This window comes from Panthera tigris, chromosome B1 (assembly GCF_018350195.1).
Source record: "Panthera tigris isolate Pti1 chromosome B1, P.tigris_Pti1_mat1.1, whole genome shotgun sequence".
Taxonomy (NCBI): domain Eukaryota; kingdom Metazoa; phylum Chordata; class Mammalia; order Carnivora; family Felidae; genus Panthera; species Panthera tigris.
Window position 1 is genome coordinate 26,866,802 of NC_056663.1, and position 22,017 is coordinate 26,888,818.

Below are 22,017 nucleotides of genomic sequence, written 5' to 3' on the forward strand. Positions count from 1 at the left end.
CTTAACTTTGCAGTTGGCTTTATCTGTTATCTATTATCCAAGAGTGATAATTAGCATGGCAGATACTTTACTTTCTTATTCTGAGATAATTTTTACTTTCTCAGCATCAAAGATACCATAGAAAGGAAGAAAGAAAATCATAAGTAAAAACCTCCCTGCTCAAAATGAACCTACAACCCAAAGTTCCAGTGCTCGGAGAGACCCTAAGAGACAGTCACCTGGCTGCGGCCACATCAGCACCAGACTGATGGCAAATGTGATGTTGGGATTTGCCTACTTTACCATAAGCTAGCAGGATGACTTAGTTACATCATTAGCTTTTCTTGGCTTTTTAGTTTCATCTGTACAAAAGTGAGTTAACAATAGGACTCACATGGGGCACCTACGTGGCTCAGTTGGTTAAGTGTCCGACTTTGGCACAGGACATGATCTCATGGTTCGTGAGTTCGAGCCCCACGTTGGGCTCTATGGTGACAGCTCCAAGCCTGGAGCCTGCTTTGGAGTCTGTCTCCCTCTCTCTCTGCCCCTCCTCCATTCACGATCTGTCTCTCTCTTTCTCTCAAAAATAAATAAACATAAAAAAAATAAAAATAAGTAAATAAAAATTAAAAAAAAAAAAAACAATAGGACTGCCTCCATAATCTTATTATTGGACAATTCAAGGAGGTAATGAGAAAAGCTTAAGATTCAACATGCCTTTCAAAGACATAGTATTTATTCTTCTCTGAACAAAACATTGGGACACTAGGGATATTGCTTCTCCTTCAAGCAAGAGCACCTGTTATGCCCAGAATTCGTGATCCCCAAAGACCACCAGGGAGCCGAGTCCGATGCAAAAGCAAAAGAGCCTTTATTCGAGCTAGCTCAAGCGCAATCTCCAACCTGCACTGATGCAGCGGTGAGATACCAGAGAGAGAGAGAGCGAGTTTCAAAAGCACAAAGGTTTTATAGGGGTCCAGGGGCAGCTGGCCTCAGCTGATTGGCTGGGGAAGGGTTGTGGCCTCGGCCGATTGGCTGGGGAAGGGTCGTGGCCTCAGCCGATTGGCTAGGGAAGTTTGAACGGGTGAGCGGGAGGTTACTCACGGGGAGGAGGCGTGGTCTGAGGTTTCTGGGATTTTCCCGGAAAGGGGGCGTGTCGGGGACATAGTCACTCAAGGTGGAGGACACAGAACAAGATGGAGTCGGCCGGCATAGGTCCACCCTTTCACACCCAGTCCTGCTTCCATGTTAACTGAGACTCAGAGGCGTTTTCCTCATAACCATGTGCTGTCAAATCCCGGCAGAGTCCGAGCAGGACCCACCTCTGATATCCCCCTCCCCCAAGCCTCTTCTGCTCTTCCAAAGAGTTATTTCACCCATTTAGACTTTATGCTCATGGATAAAGATGTGGATAATTTCTTAATACTTCAGCCTTTCTCCTTTAAGTAGAAAAGACAGCTAGGGAGTCTATGAGCCTGAAATGCCAACTGTGTGATTTACATCCATCACTACATAATTAGCAATTAGCTGAGCACAACAAAGGGAGATCCTGCTATGAATACCTCTCCACGCAATCCAGACAGGAAGATCATGTTTCTTTCTTCCTTGCAAAGTGCAAATTGGGAACCATCCAAGTATTCAGCAAGAATAAAGTACAACATTTAAATGAACCGTTTAGAAAGATGACGGGGACGCTTTGTGCAAAACAGTCAGGGCTTCTTTGGGGACCTTGTTTTCCCTGAGACCCAGCTTCCTGAGCTCAGGTTGACTCTCCAAAGTAGGATTTAAGAGTTTTTTTTTTTTTTTTTTTTAATGAAGATGGAGCATTGTTCTGGGTAATGACTTCAGACCCTAGACTATAGTTAGCAGCTGATGAGGATTCAAGCTGAAAGATAATAATATCTACAAGAGGAACTGATCAGCCCTTTCCACTTTGTTTCTTCAGTGCTGAAAGCCAAGTAGAGCAGTCCCAGGCTGGCATGAAAGGCAAAGTGACCAGTATGACCAATGCATCTTTCAGCTCTGCGATTAGTCTAATAATCACTCTGCCCCCTAATTTTCCTGCCACTGCAGGAACTATAAATGGCATTCTGTGAGGCCACAAATTGCTATGGAGCACTTTGTGCATGAGGGAAATTCTCTCATTGTGTAAATGGATCAGTTCCCACCCTAAAATTACTGGCCTCTCTCTGACAAAATGATGCCGGAGCCTTATTACGGCCTACCGGATTGTGTAAAATTGACTAATTTTACAGGTTTTCCTTTTTAGCTTTTTCTATCTTATGATCTCTGAATGTGGGGGGTGCCAATTTTGGTCCAACCAGTGGAGTGGTCGTTTTCTTCCTTTCTCTTTCTCTCTTTCTTTCTCTTCCGTCCTCTTTTAGGGATGGTCATCCCCAGAACTGTAACGGTCCAGGAAAAGAGTAGCCTCCCCTCAAGGTAATCGGTGGAAAGTACATTTCTATGCTCTTTCCCCGCCATGATTCTAGACCTAAACACTCTAAAACGTTCCCCCATCCATCTACTTCCCATCCCCCATCCCTCCTGGACCCCCTCCCTGCCCGCCCCCCACACAAAAGATTCACTGTTAAGGGCTTGCCTAAATTCTCATACTCTTACCAGTCAGTCTTTCTTGGCCTATCCAGGAGAGGTTCACACGTCCTTCTTTGCTCCCACACTGCCCTGCTTCTGCTTCTAAAGTAGCTCACTTCTCTCTGGTTATGTAAGTCTCTCCCTAAACTGTGACACCTTAGAGCCCAGGAACTATCTTCCATTCACCTTTGCATCCCAGGGACAGACCATAATGCCTGGCACATACATTACCCATTCTTTATAGGAGACAATTTAAGCATACTTTTAATTTTTTAAATGTTTGCTTATTTTGAGAGAGAGAGAGAGAGAGAGCAAACAAGCAGGGGAGGTGCAGAGAGAGGAAGAGAGAGAGAATCCCAAGCAGGATCAGCAGTGCTTGAACCTACGAACCCCATGCAGTGCTTGAACCTATGAACCAAGAGATCACGACCTGAGCCGAAACCACGAATCAGACGCTTAACCGACTGAGCCACCCAGGTACCCCGATTTAAGCATAGTTTTAAGGTACTGCTTAACAAAACAAAACAGAGAAATGGGTAGAAATGCTTTGTAAGCCTGCATTGTATGGCTGGACAAGCAGGGGACAGAGAGAACACAGGCGGTACCTGTGTCCTGGGGAGCCCACAGCCACGACACATTATAGCACGGCTGAAGTAGGGAAATTAACTGGGTGTCATGGAAACATGATGGGAGTGACCAGCTCAGCCAGGGACCATTTGAGGAGACTGCACAATGGAGTCACAAATGGTCTTGAAATATGGGTAAAGTTTGGCAGTATTGGGATGATGAAAGGCATTCGAGGGGAAAATAGAAATTCCAAGTCTAAAGGGCAAGAGGAAGCACGTTTGGGGCTCTGCCCCTGCCCTTCTCACCTGTGTGTGCACCCATTCAACCCCCTCCCCCCCACCCCCACCTCCCGTGCATTTCGTGGGCTTTCAAAAAGGAATCTTTTCCATGAAAGGTGGGCGAATCGGATGAAGGAGGCCAAAAGGTACAACCTTCCAGCTATAAAATAAAGTAAGTACTGGGAATGTGATGGACAGCATGGCAACTATAGTTAATACTGTATTGCACGTTCGAAAGTTGCTGAGAGTGGATCTTAAAAGTTCTCATCACAAGAAAAGCAAAGCAGTGGCTGTGTGTGACGATGGCTGTCATAACCAGACACTGTGGCAATCATTTTGCAATATATGCAAATGCCAAATCATTATGTTGTGCACCTGAAATTAATATGTTATATATCCATTACACCTCAAAAGTACAGAAAGGGGGGCACCTGAGTGACTCAGTTGAGTTGGTTGAGGGTCCAGTTTCGGCTCAGGTCATGATCTTGTAGATCGTGGGTTCGAGTCCTGCGTCAGGCTCTGTGCTGACAGCTCAGAGCCTGGAACCTGCTTTGGATTCTGTGTCTCCTTCTCTCTCTGCCCCTCCCCTGCTCTCTCTCATTCTCTCTCTCTCTCTCTCTCTAATAAACGTTAAAAAAATTTTTTTTTTAAGTACAGAAAGGAATCTCTTCACAACTATTTCAGAGTCTCATTTGTCTTTCCTGCTGGGTATTTGGAACTGCAGGTCCCAGTAGGTGGGGTAGGCACTCCCTAGAAGGTCAGTGTGCTTAAGGTACTTTTCTCTAGAGGAAAAGAGAATTCTCTCCCTTTGCTTACAGTGGGATCCTGGGGGCACTTGTTTCTGGTTGCTTATTGGTAGAATCAGAGATTCTTCTTATCAGAGAAGCCTTCAGAGGTCACCAGCTCTGCCCCCAGAGGAACATCCTAACCTAGTCCCTCTAAACTCACTGCCCCCCCCCTTTGTGTGTAGCTTACCCTCGGAGCTTCAAAGACACCAGAGCATCACCCAGGAACATGCTAGAGAGACTCTCAGGTGAGAAGAGAATGGAGCTTAAATTCCTACCAGTGGAAACCAAGGCATTATTTTTTGTCCTGGATTCCTTCCTCGCTGCCATTTTATCACCACCTCCCACAGCAAAATGACCTCCCACAAAGGCCCTAAGGACTAGGAACAGGACGATAGTGTGGTACCATTGCATGCTTTAAAATTGTCATTAGGTTTTCCTTTTAAATCAAGGCCGACTCCGAATATGTTTCTGGATTGCACCTTTCACTGCAGCTGTCCGGGTTTAAGTGGCCTGGAGGGAGTATATTAAGTGGACTTGCACTGTCAATTAGGATACAAGTTAGCTGTACGTCAACTTTAAGAGGTTTTGGCCTGTGAATGCCATGATTCAACTCCTACATTCTGTGTCTCTCTTGCCCCTTGGGGTTCCCTCCTGTCAGTCCTGCCAGCTTTTCAGGGCTCTCACTCATGCCCATTACTGTCCAAGGCCTCCCTCTGGGGGCACCTCACCAGGAACTGACCTCCTTGCCCTCCACACCAGTGGCTTTCCTGCCCGGGTGTGTAATAGAGTCACCTAGGAAGTTTGTTTCTGTTTGTTCTGTTTCCATTCTGGGGCAGACTGTTGGTTTTGTTTTGTTTTAATTTTTTTTAACGTTTATTCATTTTTGAGACAGAGAGACAGAGAGACAGAGCGCAAGTGGGGGTGGGGCAGAGACAGAAAGAGACACAGAATCCGAAGCAGGCTCCAGGCTCCAAGCTGTCAGCACAGAGCCCGACGCGGGGCTCGAACCCACAAACTGTGAGATCATGACCTGAGCCAAAGTCGGTCGCTTAACAGACTGAGCTACCCAGGCGTCCTGACTGTTGTTATTTTTAAAAAAGGGCCTGGCTCAGTCAGTTAAGCATCCGACTCTGGATTTCAGCTACGGTCATGATATCACGGTTCATGAGGTCGGGCTCTGTGCTGACCGCATGGAGCCTACTTGAGATTCTTTCCCTCTCTCTCCCCTCTCTCTCTTTCTGCCCCTCCCCTGCTCGCTCCAGTGCTTGCTCGAACTCTCTCTCTCTCTCTCTCAAAATAAATAAATACACTTTTTTTTTTAAAGGTCCCAGACAATTCCATTGTGCAGCCAGGATTGAAAAGCACTGAGGTAGGCAGTGTTTGTTTTAACTTCTAAAACCTGTAAAACTCTTTGTTCAGACAATGCAGAAACCCTCATGTAAAAAAAAAAAAAAAATGGAGCAGACTTTCTTTGGTTGATGAAGTGAGTGTGGAAAGAAACACACATCCATAGGTGACTCCATAGGACTGTCTGGAAGCCAACGCTTCACCTTCATGGATACCTCCCCACCCCATCAAAATGTACCTTCCCCAGGAGCCACTCCATTAAGCCCAGGGTTTCACAAATGATTTCTGTAAGGGGCCAGTGAATAAACATTTTAGCCTTTGCAAGCCATATAATTTCCATTGCAACTACCCAACACTGCTGTTGAGTACGAAAGCAGCCATAGGCAACACATAAATTAATGAGCGTGGCTGTGTTCCATCAAAACTTCGTTTACAAGAGCAGACTGTGGACTGGATTTGACGTGCCAACCGTAATCTGCTGATCCCCGTTTTAAAGCATTGCTCCCTTCGAAATGATTGGTTGTAAATCTTTCAAGCTAAATATTTGTATGTCTTCCTTCCAGGTTACATCTGTGCTCACGAAGTTACATATGCGTTAACCGGAGCTCTCTGATAGTAGCCCATCGTACCAAGAATTGGTTTTCTCAGATGGTTTTGGTAGAATTAATCCAGGGGAGCAATTCTTTGGTGGCAGTGGATGATTTACACAATGGGCTAAACTAGGATGACCATAATTCTTTCAATAGTCTCCTCTTCTGAATTGGAGTGTGAAGAACAAGTCTTTGGTGGGAGGGCACCGATTTGGGAGAGTGGCAGCTGTAATAATTTTGCCCCCTTGGTTAGGCAATCACGGTGGCGCGTTGGGGTAAAAACTGTCTTGCCAGAGTCTGTCACGTTTGCTTGTGAGAGCCTTACCGGGGCTTCTCCTATCTGAAGGATCACCCCCAGTGCGGCTCAGAACGGAAACTGAGCAGCAATGCTCCAGGAAGGCTGTGAGTGCTTCTATGATAGAATCCACATAACCTGACACGGAGGCTACTCAGAGTTTAGGGATTTGATCTGGCTTCTCAACAGTTCCTCATGTGCACTTACCTTGGTACCACCTAGCTCCGAATTGTGTCTCTCTCGGGCAGCATTCAGGATCTACTCGTCCTCCTCTGAGGGCAGAACAGCACTCTGCTCTCTGGTCATGATGCTCTTGAGATGCTGGAGGGCGCTTGTTTAAAAGCATTTTTTTTTTTTAAGCCACATTCATTTTATTGCTTTCAGTTTCGAATCTACTTGTCATTCACTTTTCTTCCTCATTCAAGAAATGCCTTAACTTTTTTCTTTCATATCCCCTGTAAATCAGAAATGAAAATAAATGTGAAACTAGTTAAAGATACGAATGCAGAAGTATTTAGTAAGACATAGCCTGAGATTTGTAATTGATTTTGAAATACAGCTAAAAACTGAGATATAGATTGATAGATAAAAGAATGGGTGGAAATGTGATAAAACAGAATAAAATGTTAATGGTAGAATCTAGGTGGTAGATATATGAAGGTTCATTATAAAATTCTTTCAATGTTTCTGTCTACGCTTTGATAAAATGTTGAAATAAATGTTGAGATATTCAGAAAAAAATAATTTCTTCATATGAATTATGTCAGTTCTTGATTCAAGACTCAAAAACTTGTACCAACATGTAAGAACCACTCTGCTTGGAGAACTAATTATGAGTAACATTATCACCAAGGCACCTGATTAGATTCAAATATTTTATTCCACCAGCATGGCTGTGAAATCCTGTTAAGCACCAAGTACTAAGTGAAGTGTTCTGGGATCAGCATAATTTCCTCTTTTCTCTTTCTTGGTTTTCCCTTTGGATCTCAGATGGACACAATTGGATTCATCATAATAAACCTTGGTACCACTCTCATCACAGGCCTATGCATGGCCCATTCTTATTTATTTCTTATTTAGTCATCTGTATGAAGCACCTGCAAAACCACCAGCCAAAATAAAAGCCAGGACCTTGACAACCCACATCCAACCACATGGTCTCCCCAGGCCATCCCAAATCACCCTGAATTCTATGATCATCATTCCGATGCTTTCATATATACACGTGTGCGTTTTCTGTATATCTATGGAGTCCTTTAAAAGTATATGATTTGGAAAAAATAAAATAAAATCAAAGTATATGATTTAGGGACACCTGGGTGGTTCAGTTGGTTAAGTGTCTAACTCCCGATTTCGGCTCAGGTCATGATCTCATAGTTCATGGGATTGAGCCTCATGTCGCGATCTGTGCTGACAGCGCGGAGCCTGCTTGGGATTCTCTCTCTCTCCATCTCTCTCTTTCTCTCTCTCTCTCAAAATAAGTAAATAAACTTTAAAATAAATAAATAAATAAATAAATAAATAAATAAAGTATATAATTTGTTTTTAACTTTACCAAAAGGGTATATTCATTTTGCTCAGTCCCGGTTTTTTTCCCACTTGCATATTATTTATTGCAGAGATTTATCCATACTAATTGTAACATTGCTGTGGTTCATTTGTTTGACTACTGAATAATATCCATTACGTGAACCCACCATTTATTTGTTCTCTTCAGTTATAAGCATCCGTTCCCAGGTTTTAGTATTACGAACATTCTCATACATATCCCTGCTGTGTATGTGCAAGAATTCACCTTGGCAATAAGCCTAAAAGCGGAACTGCTAGGTCATAGGGTACATTAAGGTGCACCTTTAGGGGATAACACCAACTGTTTCCCAAAGCGGTTGTACTAATTTGTACTCCCCTAGTAATATGGTCTCTGTCCTAGACAACATTCAACCCAGTGGAAAACACGCAAAGCTAATGACATGATTTCTTACCACCATGCGTAAGTAGGGTGAATGATGAAATGTAAGCCCCAAGATATGCTTCTTGGCAGTGAGGGGAAAGTGGTATATGGATTTGTCTCCTCCTCTCAATTGATACTCATTAGAATTGCCTCCAGGTAAGATGTTCGTTTCTCGCCTAACACTCCTGTTTTCCTACTTGTGGACTCGTTTTTGTGGTGAGTCCTCTGGGCTCCCCTCCATCTTAGAGGCTATGGGAATGTTGTAACCTTTTATTCTTTGGCAAAACCGAAAGCCCCTCCCTACAAGCATCAGCCCTTTACACACCTCTTCCAATATTCGTTTGTCCCCACTCTGCCACTTTTCTTCTGTCCAATGAGTGGCCTTGTGCCTGGAGGTCAGAGGTGCCAAATTAATTTACGTTGTTATTCGGCATCCAGAGATCTTATTTGGGCCTCTGGGTCTGGTGAAAAAACACCCCCTTCCAGAAACAAATTGGTGTGATTCGTTTTATGGTTCATCCAAGTACAGTCAGGCCGTCGGTGTCCTCTTTGCGCTCAGTCTGTCTAATAATATCTGCGCGGCCACCCCTGAAAATGAATGGTCTTGAGCAGGGCAACTGATAGGCCTGTGACACCTCCTCCCCGTGAAGGCTCTCACGCGTTTATTCTGTGTATCAATTCACCCAGACGGGGGAGCAATCTGCCACTTGTGCTGCAGGTGTGAGGGTCACCTCAGGTTTCCCAAGCCCCGGGATTCAGTATGCTGCTCTCGCCTGCCAGCAAGTCTCCCACACCAAGGCGGCCTTATCAGATAGCGAATTTCATTACGTGCTGTCCACTGGGAACCCTACTAAAAGCAATAAATTCATTTCGCTGTGCTAGTCTCTGGACTATTAAAGCATTTTAGTCCTGTTGCTCCTTTAACATCCCATGAGCCAAATATTCACTCTGACAAAATGCTATTCATTACAAAGTTAAGATGACTTTGACTCTATTTCTCTCCCGCATAATACAATGAAGACACTTTGTCCTGGATTCATGTACAGCCTGATGGCATTATGGATAAAAACACGCCAAGGCAGGCAGTCTTTTCTCGAAAATGGATTGAAATTACCTCTAGCTAGCTATGCCTTGCTTAGATAAAGAGTAGCTGGGAAAAAAGAAAAATAGAAAAGGTTTTCTGCTCATTTTTAATATCCTGACCAACATAGTGCTTTGGGGAGGATGATCAGGAAAAAAATAATAATAAAGTGGTAGAAGGAAATATCACTGGAATATAAAAAAAAAAAATCAAATCCCTTTTACCCCTCTTTTATCCACAGATCCTTCCCCCATGCTGAGAGTTAGCAAATAGATGGGAGAGCCTGGGGGAATTATGGAATATCTCTGGGGCCAAGCGCAAGGTAGATCTTAGAAAGATCTTGCCGATTGATTGATTTAAGCAGAAACTATAGCTATGTTTGATTTATCATCGAAGTCAGCTTGTGGGTGCAAACCCTGCCTCCAACACACACCAAGATCAGGTACATTTACAAACCTCTGGGAGCCTCTTTCCTCCTCTATAACATGCGGGAAAGTGTACCTCCCTCCTAGGTTTATTGTGAGGACTAAATGGAATAATCTATGCAAATAACCTAGCCCAGCCCTTCATACACAGTAGGAGAAAAATGATTTTTTTTTTCCCTTTTCTTTGTCCTTCCTGTGCAGAGCACTAAAGGGAGAAGCCGGAGAGATGAAGCATGAGAACGTGAGACTGTTGTGGGTCTCAGAGAGAAAGCTTTGTCACACCTATTCGACTTAGAGAATGTGATCTTTCTTCTGCCTACATTGAAAGAATTAAACCAAATGACCGCATTAAATCCGATCACGGTGTTTGATGCAAGAATGAGGTAGCAGATACTCCGGACAAAACCTGTGAAAGGAAGTTCTTTGTGGCTGGCAGATGGAAGACGACGATGCGGGCCCTGGGACCTGGCTCCCTCCGGTGTTAAGTGTAACCGATCACACTGCGCGCCTGATGCACCCCGGGCTTTAGGGCTGTACTTTCGGTGCACGCTTCACCCCTACTTTCATCTTAATCCCGTCCCTTCATTTCCTTTCTCCTACAAGCACCACTCGTCCTGATTTCCTTGCTTATTTTCGACATTGCCGAACGCTATGTACCTTTGCAGGCCACCTTGTACCTTATCTAATTACTTTGTTGATTAATTAAAACTCAGCCTTTCTGCATTTCTGCCCACGGCTCTGCACCAGGCTGTTCTCCCTGGGACCTGATGGGAACCCTAGAGGCTTGTCAGGCTACGGCTGACGTCCTGCGCAGCTCACCAACAAAGGGAGGCTCTGTGGCCTCCACAGCCGGGACCAGCGCCATCTCAGAATAAGGCGAGATTCGGGCTGAACTTTCCAGAACGCAGGAGATAGCCCCCTATCTGCCAAGAAAATAGGAGTCTTCCATCCTCTCGTCTGTCCAATTAGAGAGACTGCTTTATAAGGAAAGCAATTGTTTCCCCAAAATGTTCCCATCCAGTCTCTTTGGGGTAGACTAACTTATTTTTTTTTTAAGTTTATTTTGAGAGAGACAGAGACCGCGCGAGTGGGGGAGGAGCCAAGAGAGGGAGAGAGAGAGAATCCCAAGCAGGCTCTGCGCTGTCAGCACAAAACCAGACACAGACTCACCAACCAACCGTGAGATCATAACCTGAGCAGAAACCAAGAGTCAGGTGCTTAACAGACTTGAGCCACCCAGGCGCCCCAAGTAGATTAACTTTAAAATCTGACCTGATGGGGTCAACCCTGAGGAATTCTTTGGAGAGTGTGTGGAATCCATCTGGATACTAAAAACTCTCTCTGAATGCCTTCTTAGACTCTGGAATTACTTTGGAAGAACACCCTTAGAATGTTATGACAACAAATAACTCTATGGGGACAAGGAAGGGGGTGAATAAGGACAAATAAGAATTTTCCCACTTAAAGCTGTGTATTTGTGCCTCAGTATGTTCGAATAGCCCATCAATTATTAACAGACTGGGAACATTTCCAAGTCCTGCATCAAACACACAACACCAGAAGGCCTTCTCCAAAACAGGTTCTATTTATTGAATGTTGTTTACTATCTCTTGGCAGCTTTGTCTTTTTAGATGCTGTTTAGAAGCGTCAAGTGGGGGAGATCTCTGTTTAGATGTCTCAAATAAAAGACTGGCAGAAACTCAAAGGCAAGTATGTTAACTTTAGTTTCTTAGATCAAAGAAAGTTGCTCATCAGAAAATCCACCCATGTGGAGTCCCTTCAACCTGTTGTATCAGTGCAGAACTATGATTTAGTGGTAAGGATTAGAGTGTAATGCTGTGGTATGATATGCTAAAACTCAGAGCTCAAAATGGTGTGAGTGTGGATAGAAGAATAGATATTAGCCGAGAAGAAAATTTGTGGTGTTTAAGATGTGACTTGCTGTCCCTTCCGGGCAGCATTGAAAATTTCTTTTTATCCTAAAGCCCTTGGCTATTCTCAAAGTTAGGAGGAGTTGAGAATGAATGAGAAATATAGGAGATTTTATTCTGTGTATCTGATAATTTTTTCCAACCATATGTAAATATAAAGACCTGGCTTTCAAAAACATACACAATGGGGTAGGCTTCTGGGTATAAAATTGGGAACTCATTAGGTCTGCTCATTGATTATTTTGTTGAGATGAGTAGTTTCCTCAATTTCAGGGGAGTAAAGGCTGAGACGATAGAGTGAGGAAAACAGATGGGGAAAAACAGATCCACCAAGACCTCAAGAGTGACTGGCCATGGTCCTGAATTTGCGGCAAAGTCTCAGAGGTGGCCCCAAATCTTGGTGTGTTAGAGATGACAGAGCGAAGTGGCTACCCTAATGAATAGCATGGGTACCTGCTGAGGACGCAGCAATTCACTGCCTGCCTACGTTTGGGGACGGAGGGCTGCTTCTGTGGCCATTTCCATCAAAGTAACGGAGAAGCCCAAATGTCTCCTCCTATCTGAGACTACAGGCGTGTGGAGAAGTCTAGGGTCCCTTAGGTGCAGGTACAGAAGGCAAGGAGAGGTGGATTCTTGCTGGGTGTATCCGCCAGCATTTTTGGGTCCCCTCACTACCAACGCCCCTCACAGTCAAGGAGGAGGCCATGTGGAACTCTCGGGGCCTCGGATGCCACACTGCTCAGGCAACAGTGCTAGCCAGGCAACTGGACACCTTTTTCTGTATTAACCCTTATTTCCTGCACAGACAAATGAAAGTCCAGAGAGGTAAAATACTTGCCTCAATCCACCTAAAGCAAGGCAGTAGCTAGGAGTTTACTACAAGCCATGAATTACAGATTCTAGGCCCATGGGTAAGCATCCAAAAGACCTTTCCTTCTTCCTTGAGGAGTATCTTAGGGTGAATAACCCCATCATGTAGGATCAATAAAACACAAGCAATTTTTATTCTAATATACAGAAGCATAAATGGAAAATGTATCCGGGGTTTTTTTCCCCCCCAAAGGAGAGAAAACACATGAAAGCATCTTAAACTACTTAAAAGAAAAATACAAATCTAGAGTATAATTACTGTTTTATTATAATGTCTCATCACTTGTATTTCTAAGAAACATCATCCTACTTGACCTCAAGGGTCTTTGAAAGGGGCACAGAGTCCCAGCCCCGACTACAGCAGTTGAGGAATTAGAGTCCCATCATCCTCTGGTGACAATTCAAAAGGAACCCACTCTATCTTTGCTATGTCATCTGAAGACTTATATTCCAAAAATAAGCACGGCAAAGTATTTGGTTAATGACAATCACAATGTACAAAAATGCCCAGATGAGCTTACTCTGTGCTATCTCTGATGTGGAATAACAAAACAGAGAGGAATACTTGGGACAGAACCAGGACCGCCTCCCACCTGATGCCTCATTATATGAAAACAGTGCCATTTTTCCCTGAACGGTGGACCCCAAGAGAAGACTTAAATTTTTCTTTTCTGCTTCCCCTGAGGAGCAAATTTCACGTCGAAACAGAGTTACACGAACCAAAAGCAATTTGTGTACCTAAAGTATTCAGAAATGCTCTGCCTGCAGAACCATCATCAGCATTTGATTGCACACTTTGTTCCTAACAAGCACTCCTTGGCTCTCCAAAAGGTAATAATTGTAGTTCTTCTTCATTCACTTTAAATTAATTTGTCCTTGGGGGGTCACAGGACTGCCAGGTTAGCAGCCCTAGAATCTAACCTCATAATTGTACTAAACTATAGCCTTATGAAGCCTCCCTGAGAAATCACTTAAAAAAAAATTATGATTCTCTCCAATCTTGGAGTTTAGAAAATAGGCACTGAGGGACACACCTGACCTAGACCCAGAGGTTGATTTCTGAATTCTGTAAGTATTAAGAGAGAGCATTCTACTCTGTGCTGGGGATTCACAGATATTTACCATTTTCACTATCAGGTGACATTGTTCTGAGTGACAGGCAAATTTAAGGACATGTGAAAACCACACTCTTCCCCTGGGTTTGCTAATCTTGGTTGAGTTTAATCTGTCGTCTCTCTTTCCCTGTCTCCAGCTTAGGAATGCATTTACCGGTGATAATAGCAACGGGCAATCTGAAGTGGACGAAGTGCAGACCTCACGGAGATTTGAGAAGTCAAGCCGATATCGCAGATTTGAAGCAGCACTCTAAACATTATGAAGGAACCAGCATCTGTGAGCACCTACTCAATGCCAGGCCTCGTGCTAGTACTTTCCACTTACTGTCTTATGTAATATTCATGACAGCCTGCTGAAATGGATTTTATCCCCCTTAATTATAGAGTAGAATTCGAGGTTTGTGGATGTTAAGTCAATTGCCCCAATTCACACAACCAAGTAGGTGGTGGAGCCAGATTCCAAACCAAGAGCCCAGAGTACGTCCTTTCTGCTTCTTCCTGCAACCCGCAAGCAAGCAATGGTTGTGCTCTCGCCTCTGGGCTAAAACCACGCTTTGGGGGCAGCAGGAGGATGGGTCCAGCTAGTGAAGCAGAAATCCAGGCAGTAAGATCTGCATCTCAGGGTGGTAGGACCCACATACTTGACTGAGCTTCTAAAACTGATCCAAGAGGTCAAATGCAAGAAACTGGAGAGTCAAATACTTCCTTCTGGGGCCTTGGGAAAATCAGACGCAGAAGAAACGTTCATGGTTACAGTCAAAGCCCATTACAGAAGCTAGGAACAATTACAGGAATTACAGGATGTGCTGAGCAGAAAAAAATAGCTACTGGTTGGGTCAGACTGTGCTCAGAGGAGACGGCCGATAGCTAAGCAGAGCTGAGAGGAAGCTGAATGAGTCCAAAGTCAGAACAGAGAGATCCTACCTGGTCAGAGACAGTGGTCAGCTGCTCTGGTAAGTACCCAGGGAGCAGCCGCTTTTTGAAGTGCGGCTTCAAACCCTGGCCTTCCCTGACCTTATCTTTAGGTGCACTTCACCTCACAAGTTGTGAAGCAGTGTGGGTCCCCACCAGGGATCCAGCTCATGTCTGGTGATTCTAGAGACAGCTGCATAGGCATCTGAATGCTATTAAAACCTTTGTGTCCCCAGGGTCAAGCACTGTGCTGAGATCAGAGAAGGGGTTCAAAATATTTGCAGAAGGCAGGAAGGAAAAGAAGGAGTGAATAAGCCAGATTCAAGTACCACTAACACACCATTTAAAACAAGTCCAGGTCCAGGGTTGTGTCAGGAAGGGACAGAAAAAGCCACACCTGAGCTCCCAGGTGTGGAATGGCAACCATTAGAAGAAAAGGGCTGTGACTGAGGACTCTGTCACCAACACATGTGGGTTGAGGGACTCTTTAATCACAAAGAAGGTTCAGGATGCAAGATGGAATATCCACTCGTCAGAAAATGCAGGGAAAATAAGGACCCTGCCTCCAAGGAAATGAGAGATGAGTTAGGACCTTCAACACCAAGACACAGGAAGGAGGAGAAACCAGGGATGCGGATGTGGTGAGGAGAGCGGGACTGATAACCCAAAGCCCTAACTAGGACCACTAGGGCCACCAGTGGGGCCCTCTAACTCGGGCCACTGTTAGTTTTGCAATAAAGTCGAACCTACTGGAGGGGTTTCTATCTTCTTCACAGAGAACGTTCCAGGTCCAGCAGACATGGAAACCTAAGGGAGTATTGCACATTTGTCTGGTGCCCAGTTACCAGTTAACTCAGTCTGGCCCCTAGATAGCTGAGGAGATAGAGTAAGTCCGGCCTGGTTTGGTAAAAGAGCTGCCTCTCCTGTTGAGCTTTTTAAAAAGAGGGAAGACAAAAGACGTTGATGAATGATTACCCGGAGAAATAAGGCGGTGGGGCAGATGACCCATAGTCACAGTTCTTCTGCGAAAGCAGGGTAGAAGTGGGGCAGGATGGCCCTCCAGGGCGATGCATGATGTTCCATCCAAACAATAATGCTTTCGATCCAGTCCCTGCCTGTACGTTCCTGCTCCTGGGGATGGGCTGGCTGGGTATTTGCCCCATCCTAGCATCTGCTATTGCCACCTCACTTATTTTATCTACACAGACCAAAAACTCCAAGAGAATAGGTACTATGTCTATTTTTCTGCCTTGTGTCCTCAGAACCCACGTCTGTGTCTGTGATGCCTAATAAGTAACAGTCGGATCAATGAATGACTATCAAGAATTTATCTCTAATTTCAACTACAGGGAAGAAAGGCAAATTTTAAAGGCCAGAGATACGAGGATATACAGTATACCCTGTATACTGTACAGGGATAGATTGCTTTTGAGTTTTTCCTTAGAAGGCTCCCAAGGGCTGCAGCGTGTGGCAGCTTATAATCTCTCTCAACACAGAGCCTGGGGCTGGAAATCCAAACGTTACGCAAAAAGAACGCACGACAAAATGAATGCTATAACTTAGTAATTTCTAGGTCACTTGCAAATGATTACCGTTAATAATTACAAGCTTTTATCGGGCCCTTTCTATTTTCAGGGTGCTTTGCAATCATTCATTGGTTATTCCTCACAACATCTCTAGGAGGTAGATCATCATTATTATCACATTACAGATGCACTAAGGATGTCAAGCTGGATTTAACTGATCCATGAGTGTAGCTATTTTTAGTGGTTCATTGGCCCGGCTGCTTTCTGGTCTTAAAAATCTATCGATGCTATCTAGAGGGTGATCCAGCTAAGGTGCGGTTGAGAAAGAAACATTGCAGAAAATGACAATCACAGGAGCAGAGTCGGTACTAAATTTCTGAAAGGTTAAGAGGTGCCACAGAGAAGCGCCAATGGAATCTAGAAGTACATGCATCAGCTGCTGACCGGGTTCTAAACAACTGCTTTTCTCCTAAGGTTACTGCCACCTTGAAAATAGGGATTTAGGTTAACATGTATCGGTTTGAAAGCAGTTTGTGCAATTTGGCCTCACAATGCTGAGCCAGGTTTTCCATCAGTGATATATCCGAACACCAGGACCAAATTATTTTGTGCATATGGGAGCTACAAGTGATCAGATGTTCACGCTGAGGACTAAAGCAAGTATGGTCACATGTTGGAAATCGTATCGCCCAAGAAGGCTGGTGAATCTGTGGTGCAACGTGTCAGTCATGGAAATGATATGTCTCCATATGCGAGGAGAGTGTTCTAGCTGCCTGTCTATGGGATGTTTGTCCTTCCCCTCTCCATTGTCTGGCTTTCCATTTGGCCATCTGTGGAGCCTTCTCAACAAGCACTGACATTGTCTTTGTTGTGGGTTCAGTTATATCCCTCCAAAAAGCCATGTTGGGAGTCCTAACCCCTAGTACCTCAGGATATGACCTTACTTAGAAATGGGGTCTTTGCAGAGCTAATCAATTTAAAATGAGGTCATAAGGGTAGACCCTAACCAAGTAGGACTATTATACAATCCTATTATACAATATAATGCTATATTATACAAATAGGACCGGTGTCCTTAAAGAGGGTAAAGTTGAATACAGAGAGAGACATACAAAGAGGGAAGATGGCCTTGCGAAGGTAGAAGATTGGAGTGATGCATCTGTAAGTTGGGGATCACCCAAGATTTCCGGCAAACTGCCAGAAGCTAGGAAGAGGCAAGGAAGGATGCTTTCCCCTAAGGTTTCAATGGAAGTGCTGTCCTGTCCATACTTGGATTTCAGACTTCAAGCCTCCAGGGCTGTGAGGCAATAAATTTCTGTTAAGCCATCCAGTTGCTGGTACTTAGTCATGGCAGGTGTAGGAAACTAATACAGTCCTACTAATAGACTCAGCTCAAACGTAGATGAAAGATGACATATTGTCCAAGGACACCGCCCAGCATTCAGTTCTTTCTGGTGCTAAGTCACTTCCTACTACGTAAAAGCTTGGGTGTGTAAAAGAAGATCCCCATCATCCAGACCACTAGGCAACATTTGGAATTCTTATATTAACAGTTATAATTATGGCCATAGCTCTACATCATACAAGTTGCTTTCTAGAAAACTAAGATTTTCATATTAACAAACTATATCCCTAGTTTGTTAGAGGACCTTTCTTGGAAAACACATGTTTTTAGTCACACAAGACAGAATGGGGAGAGTGCCTGGGTGGCTCAGTTGGTTAAGCGGCCTACCTTGGCTCAGATCATGATCTCACAGTTCTTGAGTTCAAGCCTTGTGTCAGGCTCTGGGCTGACAGCTTGGAGCCTGGAGCCTGCTTTGGATTCTTTGTCTCCCTGTCTCTCTGTCCCTCCCTGGCTTGTGCTCTGTCTCTCTCTCTCTCTCTCAATCAAAAATAAATAAACATTAAAAAAAATTTTTTTAAATAGAATGGGGAAAAAGCTGAATGGTATCACATGATCATATAAAAAAAGTGTTTTAAATGCATATATTGCTAGTATCCATCACAAGCAATTTAAAAAAATTTTTTTTGAACATTTATTTATTTTTGAGAGACAGAGCATGAGCCGGGGAGGGGCAGAGAGAGAGGGAGACACAGAATCCGAAGCAGGCTCCAGGCTCCAAGCTGTCAGCACAGAGCCCAACGCGGGGCTTGAATTCACGAGCCGTGAGATCATGACCTGAGCCAAAGTCGGATGCTCAACCAGGCGCCCCCATCACAATTTTTTAAAACACAGTGAGTTAAATCCAAATAATGAAGAAGAAATGAAATAACAAAGAGGAGAGATTAAAGAAATCAAAACTATAAAGCAAAGAAAATCAACAATGTCAAAAATTGGTTCTTTGAAAGACAAATGTCTTTCAAATGTCTAAAGGTGATAGATATTTAGCATAACGGATAATAAAAATAGAGATAAGACACAAATTGCGAATATTGGAAATAAAAAAAGGACATCACTGTAGATTAAACATGTGAAAAAGCTGATGAGATTATGAACAGCATTATGTCAACAAATTGACAATTTAAACCAAATGTACACATCCAAAGGAAAACACAATTTAATACACTGACAGAAAATTACATTTAAAAATTCAAACATGTATCTATTGAAGAAATTGAATCTGCAATTTAAAACTTTTATACAGGGTGCCAGTTTGTTAAGTGTCCGAATCCTCATTTTGGCTCAGTTCATGTTCCAAGGTTCATGAGTTCGGGCCCTCAGTTGGGCTCTGCGCTGACAGCGTGGAGCCTGCTTGGGATTTTCTCTCTCCCCCTCTCTCTGCCCCTCCCCTGTTCGTGTGCATGCTCTCTCTCTTGAAATAAATAAACTTAAAAAAAAGAAAGCAAAACCTCTTTTACAAAGAAACTGCCAGTGTTAGATGGCCCCACTAGTAAATTCATCTAAACATACTGAAGGATGGGATAACACCAGTCTTAACAAACTCTTCCACAGAATATAAGAATAGAAACACTTCTTAACTCGTTTTATGGGGCTAACATAACCTAACAGTGACATTACAGGAAAGGAAAACTATAGAGTAATATCTTTCATGAGCATAGATGTTAATATCCCAAGCAATGTGTTAGCCTAGACCTCTTCACAATAAACTATAAAGCATTTTTACAAAAATTAAAGCAGCCTTAAATAAATGAATGAACCATATGCACCAGCTGGAAATTTTGATATTATAAAATGTAAATTCTCCCACAAATAGATATATGGATCCAGGGGCGCCTGGGTGGCTCAGTGGGTTAAGCATCTGACTTCGGCTCAGGTCATGACCTCAAATTTTGTGAGTTCAAGTCCCGCATGGGGTGAGTTCAAGCCCCGCTTTGGGTGAGCCCCACTTCTCTCTCTCTGCCCCTCATGGGATTCTCTCTCTCTCCCTCTCTTTCTGCCCCTCATTCACTTGTGCCCTCTCTCTCTCTCCCAAAAACAAAACAAAACAAATAAACAACAACAACAATAACAAAACCAATATATAGATCCAATGAAATACCAATCAAAATCCCAGGTTCATTTTCGTGAAAATTGACAAACCGATTCTAAAGTTTATATGATAATGCAAATAATGTGGAATAGCCAGGACAACTTTGAAGAACAAAACTGAAGGACCTGCAGTACCAAATGTCACAACATGCTATAAAGCCGCAGTAATTAAGACAATGTGGTGTTGGTACAGGACAGGTAAACAGACTGATGGAACTGAACAGAGAATCCAGAAATAGACTCAAAACAAATGCAGCTATCTGACTTATGAAAAGGTGACTTTGGGGGCTCCTGGGTGGCTCAGTCAGTTAAGTGCCGACTTCAGCTCAGGTCATGTTCTCACAGTTTGTGGGTTCGAGCCCCATGTCAGCTCTGGGCTGACAGCTCAGAGCCTGGAGCCGGATTCTGTGTCTCCCTGTCTTTCTGCCCCTCCCCCGCTTGCCCTCTGTCTCTCAAAAATAAATAAATGTTAAAAATTAAAATAAAATAAAAAGGTGACTTTGCAGTGCAAAGGAGAAACAGTGGACTTTCTGGTAAATTGGGTCAAATGAATATCTATATGGAAAAGCCACATTCCTGTCTCACATCATAAGCAAAAATGAAGTCTAGAAGATTTCAGATTTAGATATAAAAGACAAAACAATAATGCCACTAGATGGGAGAATATCTTGATAATTTAGAGCAAGCAGATTTCTCAACAGGACACAAAAGCACTGACCATAAAGGAAAAAAATGAACCTATCAGACTTCATTAAGATTAAGAACTTGTGTCCATTAAAAAATACACTGAGAGTGAAAAGGCAAGACACAGAATGGGATAACTGTGTATGTGTACAAAATTTCCCATACGTAGGATATGTAACTTTTCGTAGATCGATACAGCCTAAAATCAATAGAAAAACAAAATGAGCAAAGGACTTGAATGAACACTTAACAAAAGAAAAAAATCAAAACCACCAATAAACATGAGAAGTTTCTCAACATCAGTTGTCACTAAGGGAACATAAATTAAAACCACAATGAGATATCACTACACATCCACCGAAATTAATATGGAAAAGAACCGTATGTTGGTGTGAAGGAACACTCACTCATTCACTGCCGCTGGGAATGTAATTGGCACAACTATTTTAGTAAATTTCTTGATAGTATCTACTAAAGCTAGGGACATTCGTACCCAACGGCCCGATAATTTTATTCCTAGGTATACATCCTATAGTCATGCATACACATAGTTACTGAAACACAAGTACTGAAAAACACAAGAATGTTTAGAGCAGCACTACACTCAGTAGGAAAATAATGAGAACACCTTAATGTCTGTCAAAATAAAATGGGTAAAGGGAATGCCTGGGTGGCTCAGTTGGTTAAGCATTTGACTCTTGATCTCAGCTAAGGTCATGATCTCACTGTTCATGAGTTCAAGCCCTGCATCGGACTCTGTGCTGATGGCACCGAGCCTGCTTGGGATTCTCTCTCTCCCTGTCTCTCTGCCCCTTGCTCTCTCTCACTCTCTCAGAAATAAACTTAAAAAATAAAATGAATAAATTGGAACACCAGACAGCAATGAGAACAACCAACAATTGTTACAATGATACAGATAAACCTTACAAACTATTGAGGAAAAGAAGCTTGGTACAAAAGAGTTCCTCCTGTACGATTCCATTTCTACAGGGTTGTAAAACAGGAAGAAAGAATCACAGATGATAGAAGGCAGGGGACAGGGCGTGAGCAAGAGAGGGTCTGGAGAGACTTACAGGCAGTCCTGGTGACAGTCTATTTCTTGATTTGGGTGACGGTGACAGCGGTATGTTCGTTTTGAAAATCGATCAAGCTACCCAATTAAGGAATGTGTACTCATTTGTGTATTTCAGTACTAAGTTTAGTTGAAAAGTATGCACTTTACTGACAGTGAGTCTTACAAAATCATACAGCTTTACAGTCTTATGGATTCTTAGATTTAGGGGTCAAAGGGAAATGACTGACCCACCCTTGATGAGGAGGTAACTAGAAGTATGGCTGGGAGGGTAAATTCAGGCTACACTATGACATTCTCTCAGTGCAATGCCAAGGGCTTGAGGATTTATTCAGTAGACCAGACATAGTGAGTGGGGACTGAGTGAGGCAATATGACCAGATTCGTGTTTATAGAAAAATTCTTATGGCAACATATGAAATAACTTGAAAATGGGGAGAGAAGACACAGGAGACTAGTTAAGACCTTGTCAAAATGTTGAGACAAGAAAATGAAAGTTTGAGATGGCAAAAGCATTAGAACGT

General features: G+C 43.3%; 2 long non-coding RNA genes across 2 annotated transcripts in view; one reads left to right on the forward strand and one right to left on the reverse strand.

Annotated features, from left to right (window-relative positions):
• The window catches only part of LOC122237861, a 72,885-nt gene that overhangs the window by 28,380 nt on the left and 22,488 nt on the right, over nucleotides 1-22,017 (reverse strand). The window contains exon 4 of the long non-coding RNA XR_006216557.1: nucleotides 6,644-6,891. This is a non-coding gene — a long non-coding RNA (uncharacterized LOC122237861). The remainder of the gene's footprint in view (nucleotides 1-6,643; nucleotides 6,892-22,017) is intronic.
• Nucleotides 12,991-14,205, forward strand: LOC122237862. Its single transcript, XR_006216558.1, has 2 exons — nucleotides 12,991-13,525; nucleotides 13,947-14,205. It is a non-coding gene; the product is annotated as an uncharacterized LOC122237862 (long non-coding RNA).